The sequence below is a fragment of the Bubalus kerabau genome, chromosome 8 (genome assembly GCF_029407905.1).
Source record: "Bubalus kerabau isolate K-KA32 ecotype Philippines breed swamp buffalo chromosome 8, PCC_UOA_SB_1v2, whole genome shotgun sequence".
In the NCBI taxonomy this organism is placed as follows: domain Eukaryota; kingdom Metazoa; phylum Chordata; class Mammalia; order Artiodactyla; family Bovidae; genus Bubalus; species Bubalus kerabau.
Window position 1 is genome coordinate 97,393,041 of NC_073631.1, and position 7,318 is coordinate 97,400,358.

At 41.1% G+C, this 7,318-nt stretch overlaps 1 long non-coding RNA gene across 1 annotated transcript; it reads left to right on the forward strand.

Moving 5' to 3' along the window:
* The first annotated feature begins 3,935 nt into the window (after nt 1–3,935).
* On the forward strand, nt 3,936–7,005 carry LOC129658641 (uncharacterized). Its single transcript, XR_008717476.1, has 3 exons — nt 3,936–4,038; nt 4,151–4,308; nt 4,936–7,005. It is a non-coding gene; the product is annotated as an uncharacterized LOC129658641 (long non-coding RNA).
* Nucleotides 7,006–7,318: the final 313 nt, after the last annotated feature.

Genomic DNA, 7,318 nt, shown 5'->3' on the forward strand with positions numbered 1-7,318 from the left:
TCCTCAGGTACTGCTCACTCAGAAAGCCTGGATTAAGTGCTGATCCAATATAATAGCAGGATAGCTAAATTATCCCCATCTGTCCTGATGGGCTCACCTCTACTTTGCCTTTTGAACTTACTTAAGAGATCTTTCTCTCACGCTGTTGGTCCTAAATCACTCCTCTGGCTTGGGTAATCTTACTACCCTTGCACATCCCTATTTGTTCTCTGGTGTACTTTGTGTTTCCTTCTCCTGGTTTTCATTTTTTGGTTTTGATCTTTAAAGTTGCTTTTTCTATTTTGCATCTTGAACCTTGAGCAGCAAGGTGGAGCAAAGATTCATCAGTCAGGCTCCTCTTGTTACATTCTTCCTTAGCATGTACCATCTGCCTCTTTTATTTTCTCTCTCTCTCTTTTTTAATTTGCTCTTTTCAAACATGTCTGTAAATCTTACCCTTCTGCCTAGGATTTGTGCAGCATCTGGTATGTGCTCATAAGCCAATAAATATTCAATATGAGTCTCCTGATCATCTTCTATTCTTTGCCTTCACCTGAATGGAACCAAGCCATGGTTTTGAATATGCAGCTCTTTATAATGTCAAAAGTCAATTTTAATCCCTGTCCATATCACATGACATATCCTTCTCCATCAGGCTGAGGGGCCTCCAGGGTAATGTTACCTTGGTGACTGCGCCCTGGTCCTGGGTCTAGTTCTTAGTTTTTCAGCTCAGAGGCTTGATATTTTTTGTGTCTGTATTGATTAGACTTGGGGATGCCGACTCACGCCTACAGAGCTCAGATGAGGCACATGATAAAATCAGAATACAAATTTATTAATTTACATCATGGCATGTAACTGTTTAGTGGATTGGATCCTCACGTCGGCCTGAACAGTACATTCCCTCCCTGTAGGCAAAGATACATGGGAAGCCAAATTATAATCAGAAGGTTGTTTAGTGAGCGGGGCGTCAGAGCAAGGAAAGTTAATTACAGTCTATGATTAGAATTTTTAATGGTATCCAGCTCTAATAGCATGATACATCCAATTCTATAACCAGAGCACACCTGCCAGCCAGCTGGTCGCTTGTGCTGGCTAGTCAGGCCTGCTGCAGACCAGATAATGCCTCAGTAGATATAACATGCTTGCCTCTGTGACTTGCCTGTAACCTCTGTTTGTGGAACCCCTTGCCCACCCCCAAGATTGAAATGGTCCTTTAGACTCCTTAAGAGAAAGATTTATTAAACAAGGCATAAAAGAATACCTATGACTATAATAACATTAAGAGATATCATTAAAAGACACTATAAAATGAGAAAACAAGTTGGAAATTAGAAGATAGCCATAATATTCATAATACACTCAAAAGACAAAGGACATACAAAGTACTCCTACAGATTAGTAAGAAAAGGACAAATAATCCAATAGAAAAGCGGATAAAACATATGAGCAAGCACTTCACTTAAGAAGCGGTAACAGGTATTCTGATAACATAGGAAGAGATGATTGGGGCTTCCCCCATGGCTCAGTGGTAAAGAAACTGCCTGCAATGCAGGAGCTGCAGGAGAAGCAGGTTCGATCCCTGGGTGAGGAAAATCCCCTGGAGGAGGCCATGGCAACCCAGTCCAGTATTCTGTCCTGGAGATTCCCATGGACAGAGGAACTTGGCAGGCTACAGTCCAGAGGGTGGACTTCCCTGGTGGCTCAGTGGTAAAGAATCTGCCTGCAGTGCAGGAGACATGGTTTCAATCCCTGGGTCAGGAAGATCTCCTGGAGAAGGAAATGGCTGCCCACTCCAGTATTCTTGCCTGGAGAATCCCATGGACAGAGGAGCCTAGTGGGCTACAGTCCTGGGATCACAAAGAGTTGGTCACAGCTGAGTGACTGACACTTTCAGGAAGAGGTGATTACTGATGGAAGACATATAAATCAAAACCAAAATGAAAAGCCATTTTATACTCATTCAGTTTATATAAGTCAGAAAGTTGGAGGACTTCCCTGGTGGACAGTGGATAGGAATCTGCCTGCCAAAGCAGAGGATACTGATTCGGTCCCTGGTCTGGGAAGATTCCTTATGGCGTGGAGCCACCAAGCCTGCGCACCACATTACTGAGCTTGTCTCTAGAACCTTCGCACTCCAACTACTGAGCCAGTGTGGTGCAGCTACTGAAGTCGATGTGCCTCCAGCCTGTGCTCTGCAACGAAGCCACAGTAATGAGAAGCCTGCACACGGCAACGAAGAGCAGCCCCCGTTAGCCGAGACTCTTAGAGAAAGCCCACAAGCAGCAATGAAGACCCAGTGCAGCCAAAAAAAAAAAGAGAAAAGTTGGAGAGGAGGTAGATAACAGGATCTCTTATACCTTGTTGGTGGGTGTGTGAATTAGCAAATTCACTTTGGAGAATAGTTTGGCATTATCTTCTAAATTTCACACTTCCATCCATCCCTTCCATCTCTTCCATCCAAAGCATTGTTGTTCAGTCACTACGTTGTATCCGACTCTTTGCGACCTCATGGACTGCACTATGCCAGGCTACCCTGCCCTTCACTGTCTCCCAGAGTTATAAACCCAAGAAATTCTTGCAGTATGTAACAGGAGACATATATGAGAATCTTCACAGCAACACTGTTCATAACAGCAAAAACCCAAAAACAACTTAAAAGTCCACCAGTGGGACAGTGGGTGAATAAATATGGTATTTTCACATACTGAAATATTATACTACAGTCATAACAAAACTTAGTGTGATTTACTTTCTAGAAAGTTCCAAATAATTGGGAGGTAAACATATATAAAATTTATATATACACACACTTATAAGGAATACATACAAAATTTGGTAAAGCTATGTAAAAAAGTAAGCAATAGTAAAATAAGTCAGACAGAGAAAGACAGATACTATATGTTATCAGTTATATGTAGAATCTGAAAAATAAAACAAATGAGTGAATATAACAAAAAGGAACAGACTCACAGATACAGAGAACAAACTAGTGTATAATAGTGGGGAGAGGGAAGAGGGAGGGGGCAAGATAGGGGTAGGGGATTAAGAGGTACAAACTACTATGTATAAAATAAATGAGCTACAAGGCTATATATTGTCCAGCACAGGGAATATAGCAAATATTTTATAATAAATATAAATGGAATATAATCTTTAAAAATTATGAATCACTTTGTTGTACACCTAAAACATACAATATTGTAAATCAGCTATAACTCAATAAAAAGGATAGGAGGGAAGCAAGATACAGTAGACACACCCAGGCCCCTTTTCCTGGTCAAGTGCACTTATCCCTAGCTACTGTGAATGTTGGCTGTCAACATACCAGGCCCCATCCCTCTCTGGAGTACTGCCATTAGCCAAATGGGGGTTGCCTTACCCAGGAAACCATGCACCTGCTTTCTGTTTATCACTTCCCCAAATGTCAGTCCATCACTGATTGACTCGGGGGACAAACAGGTAGTCTTTGCTTCAAGGTAGAGTCAATGTTGTGGTTCACTGTATGCCTGAGAGCTCTGAATCCAGGCTCCAGCAAATTCCACATCCTTGCTTAGCTATTTTCCCCTCTCCATCCCTGCTTCCCAAACTCCCCTTCTCCTGAGAACTCCCTCAGTAAATCATCTAAACAAGAATCCCATCTCAGGCTCTACTTGTAGGGAAATGGAGAACCTGGGATTCTGAATGATGATTACCTTAGATCGGGAGAGGTTGGGACATGAGATAAGGGTCAAAGCCCTTTGGTGAGGTGAAGGACCTGAGCTTTTGTTTTAGGTTACCTTTTTTTTTTTCAGGTAAAAAACCTAATTCAACAGCTAAATAACAAAAGAAGGCAGCCATTAACCAAGGATTACAATTAATCCTTAATTACAATTAATTTGTAATTACAATTGCAATCAATTTGGATTAATTACAATTAATTACTTTGGCCACCTGATTGAAGAACTGACTCACTAGAAAAGACCCTGATGCTGGGAAAGATTGAAGGCAGGAGGAGAAGGGGACAACAGAGGATGAGATGGTTGGATGGCATCACTGACTCAATGGACATGAGTTTTAGTAAGCTTTGGGAGTTGATGATGCACAGGGAGGCCTGGCGTGCTGCAGTCCACGGGGTCGCAAAGAGTCAGACACGACCGAGCGACTGAACTGACAATTAATCTATTTCTAGGACTTCCCAGGTGGCTCAGTGGGTAAAGAATTTGCCTGAGATGCAGGAGACACAGGAGACTTGGGTTTGATCCCTGGGTTGGGAAGATCCCCTGGAGGACGGAATGGCAACCCACTCCAGTATTCTTGCTTGGAGAATCCCATGGACAGAGGAGCCTGGTAGGTTACAGTCTATAGGATTGCAAAGGGTCAGACACAACTGAGCATGCTCGCATGGACCTGAAATCCAATTTTTAAAAATGTTTACAAAGATACAGTTTTTTTTTTAAAGGTTTTACTATGCAACATACATGCAACATGCATTTATTGAGAATCTAATGTATGCCAGGGACAATTTTAGATGCTGGCAATGCAATGTTAAACAAAAAGACAAAAATCCCTTCTTGCATGGAATTTCACTGTAGTTGGAGAGACAGGAAGTTCTCAAGAGAACTGTAAATTAAAATTTTAATTTGGGAAACTTCCCTGATGGTTCAGTGGCTAAGGCTTCTTGCTTCCAATGCAGGGGCCTGGGCTGGTGAACTAGATCCCATGTGCTGAGACTAAGACCTGTCACAGCCAAATAAAATAAATTTTAATTTGGGTAATGAGAGATGCTATAAAGAAAACCAGCTGCTGTCAGGAGAGTGATGGGTGATGGTGGGGCCTCTAGATTGGAAATGTTAGAGAAGATGGCATCTGGCTTGTATAATATTATAAAATTATTCTTACCTCTCTTCCTTGTATTCTTTTATACTCCCCCAAACCATGTGAAAAATGCAGGCTAATGTTATCCACATTTTACAGGTGGAAAATCTGAAGAGCAATAAGATTCTTGCCCAAAACAAACAGTATCTTCTGTGCCCTAAGTGAAGACCCTACTGAAAAAGAGAAGATCTAAATCATAAGCATTCATGGACACAACTTGAATTTCTGAATCATATTTCAAGTTCAAAAGGTTCTCATACCTCATCAATCCAGTCTCCATGGAATTTTTCACCATTAAGGACATTGAAGAGGATAGAAAAGGGATAATCCATTGATAATGGAAAAAAAGTATTTTAAATTCTCTTTTTTGTAGTACTGGGAAGGGGCTTGCTGAGCCATTTTCAAGTCTTATACCCAGTCCTGTTGGGGACCAAAAGAAGACCTTCTGTGAAGTAAATAATAGAACGGGGTAGGGGTATGGTCCATGGATGTGGATGGGATTAGCTACTTGAAACCAGCTGCTTATTGAACTGTGGCCATCTGGGGACTTCAAGGCAGACCATATCCACTTGTCTGTGTTACACATGGCAAGGGGCAGCCAAATAGCCCAACTCCTTCACTCAGTCATGTGACCTTGGGCCGTGCTATAACCTCTGGGAGCCCCAGTTTCCTTTTCTTTAAGATGAGGATAGTGACTGTATTTATAGTAACTTAGGAAGAGGATTCAGTAAGCTAATTCGTAAAAGTCTTCAGCACTTTACCTACGGGTGGAAGTACTCCATATGTGTTGCTTGAATTATTATTCTCACCAAATGTTAAAAATTCATTTATGAATGAAGCATTGGCATTTCCCCTTATTAGAACCCTTATTTATTTATTGGCCACACCTCGTGGCATGTGAGATCTTAGTTCCCTAACCAGGGATTAAACCAGTGTGCCCTGCAGTGGAAGCACAGAGTCTTAGCCACTGGACTGCCAGGAAAGTCCCATAGAAGCCATATATATATTTTTAGACTTATCTTAAGACTTAAAGATCTCAATAATTCACAGAAAAGCACTGGTTGGATGTTTCCATTTGAGTATTATTTGGGTTTTGAAATTGTAGGGTTCTTTCTCTGGGAGCTTTTCTATGTTAAACAGATATTGATGCCCTTTTCAGTAAAAGGATTAATCAAGGGAACATAGCCTGAAACTTCCATAGGTCCAGCTTCCATGCACAGCCGTGTCAAGTGTGTAGGGTTACCATTGGTTTTTACAGGTGCTGCCTGCTATGTCTATTTTGGGTGAAGTTGAGGATATGTTCCAGTTTTGGAATGTCTTATGTAGATTGTACTTTTTTTATGTCACTATCTTTAGACCAACTATGAAGAATCATTTTTATCGTTATCATCATCATCCTTATCTTTCTAGTTGATGAATTCTGGAATTTTGCCAAGCCAGACAGCTTGTAAAATAAATTCTCTCTACTGTTTGTATTGAACCTTAAATCATGAGCACCAGCTGTTTCTTGTATTTGAAGTAAAGCTCCAGGTGTACTGGTGGCATCCAGAGAGCATAGGCGGTTTTTTCCTTCTTAGAATATATGGGTACCATGTGCAGCTGGCCAATTTGCTCCTTTAACGCAGAAAGTGAATCTCGTAGTTTTTGTATTTCTTACAAAGCTGAGCTCAGCAGCTAGTAAATATTTGTTGATTTGATTTGCTGTAGGGCAGCAAGTTAACAATTGCATAAGCCGTACTCTCAACAAGTTTGGGCAGCAGAAAAAGAGTACTTTTTCCAACAAATATTATCAGTGGAATTCTGGAAAACAGGAATGTATATCCCTCAGTTCTAAGAGAAACAGAACATAAATTAAACCTTCAGAGATAAGGAAGGCTTCATATTAAGTTGCTTGCATTTTTGTAATGATTTATATTTTAAAAATGCTTTTATTTATACTGGATAATTAAATTATCACAACCACCTGGGGATACATGCAGGCTGGGTATTCCTGTCCCTATTTACTGATGAGGAGTCAAAGAATTAAAGAGGTGAAGAAACATGTCCAAACAAAAACAGATGGAAATGGTGAAGCAGATTCTCTAGGCCAGCTCTAGAAATTGTTGCGGAGAAAGTAATTTGCATGCTTTTAAAATGCACAGAGTTCCTCCAGCTCTTTTGGTCTCACAACCCTGTACTACCTTCCTGACCTCTGATAGCTTTGAGTTTCTAGGTTTGCAGTGATAAGAGGGAGTTTAGGGAAGAAACAGGAGCCACATTCTCCCTCTCTGGCTACCATTGCTGGCTGATGACACCCACAGTTGAGGGGCATTGTGTGGTTCCCATGGGTCTGCCCCCTGTGCCTGCACCTAACATTGTCATCAAGGGACAATATTTTAATTATTATAAAACATCTGGAATGGACCAAAGACACTATTTCCATACATTAGGGACTTCGTGCACTTTCACAGAGATTAGGCAGCCTATGGAACCACCTACTCCC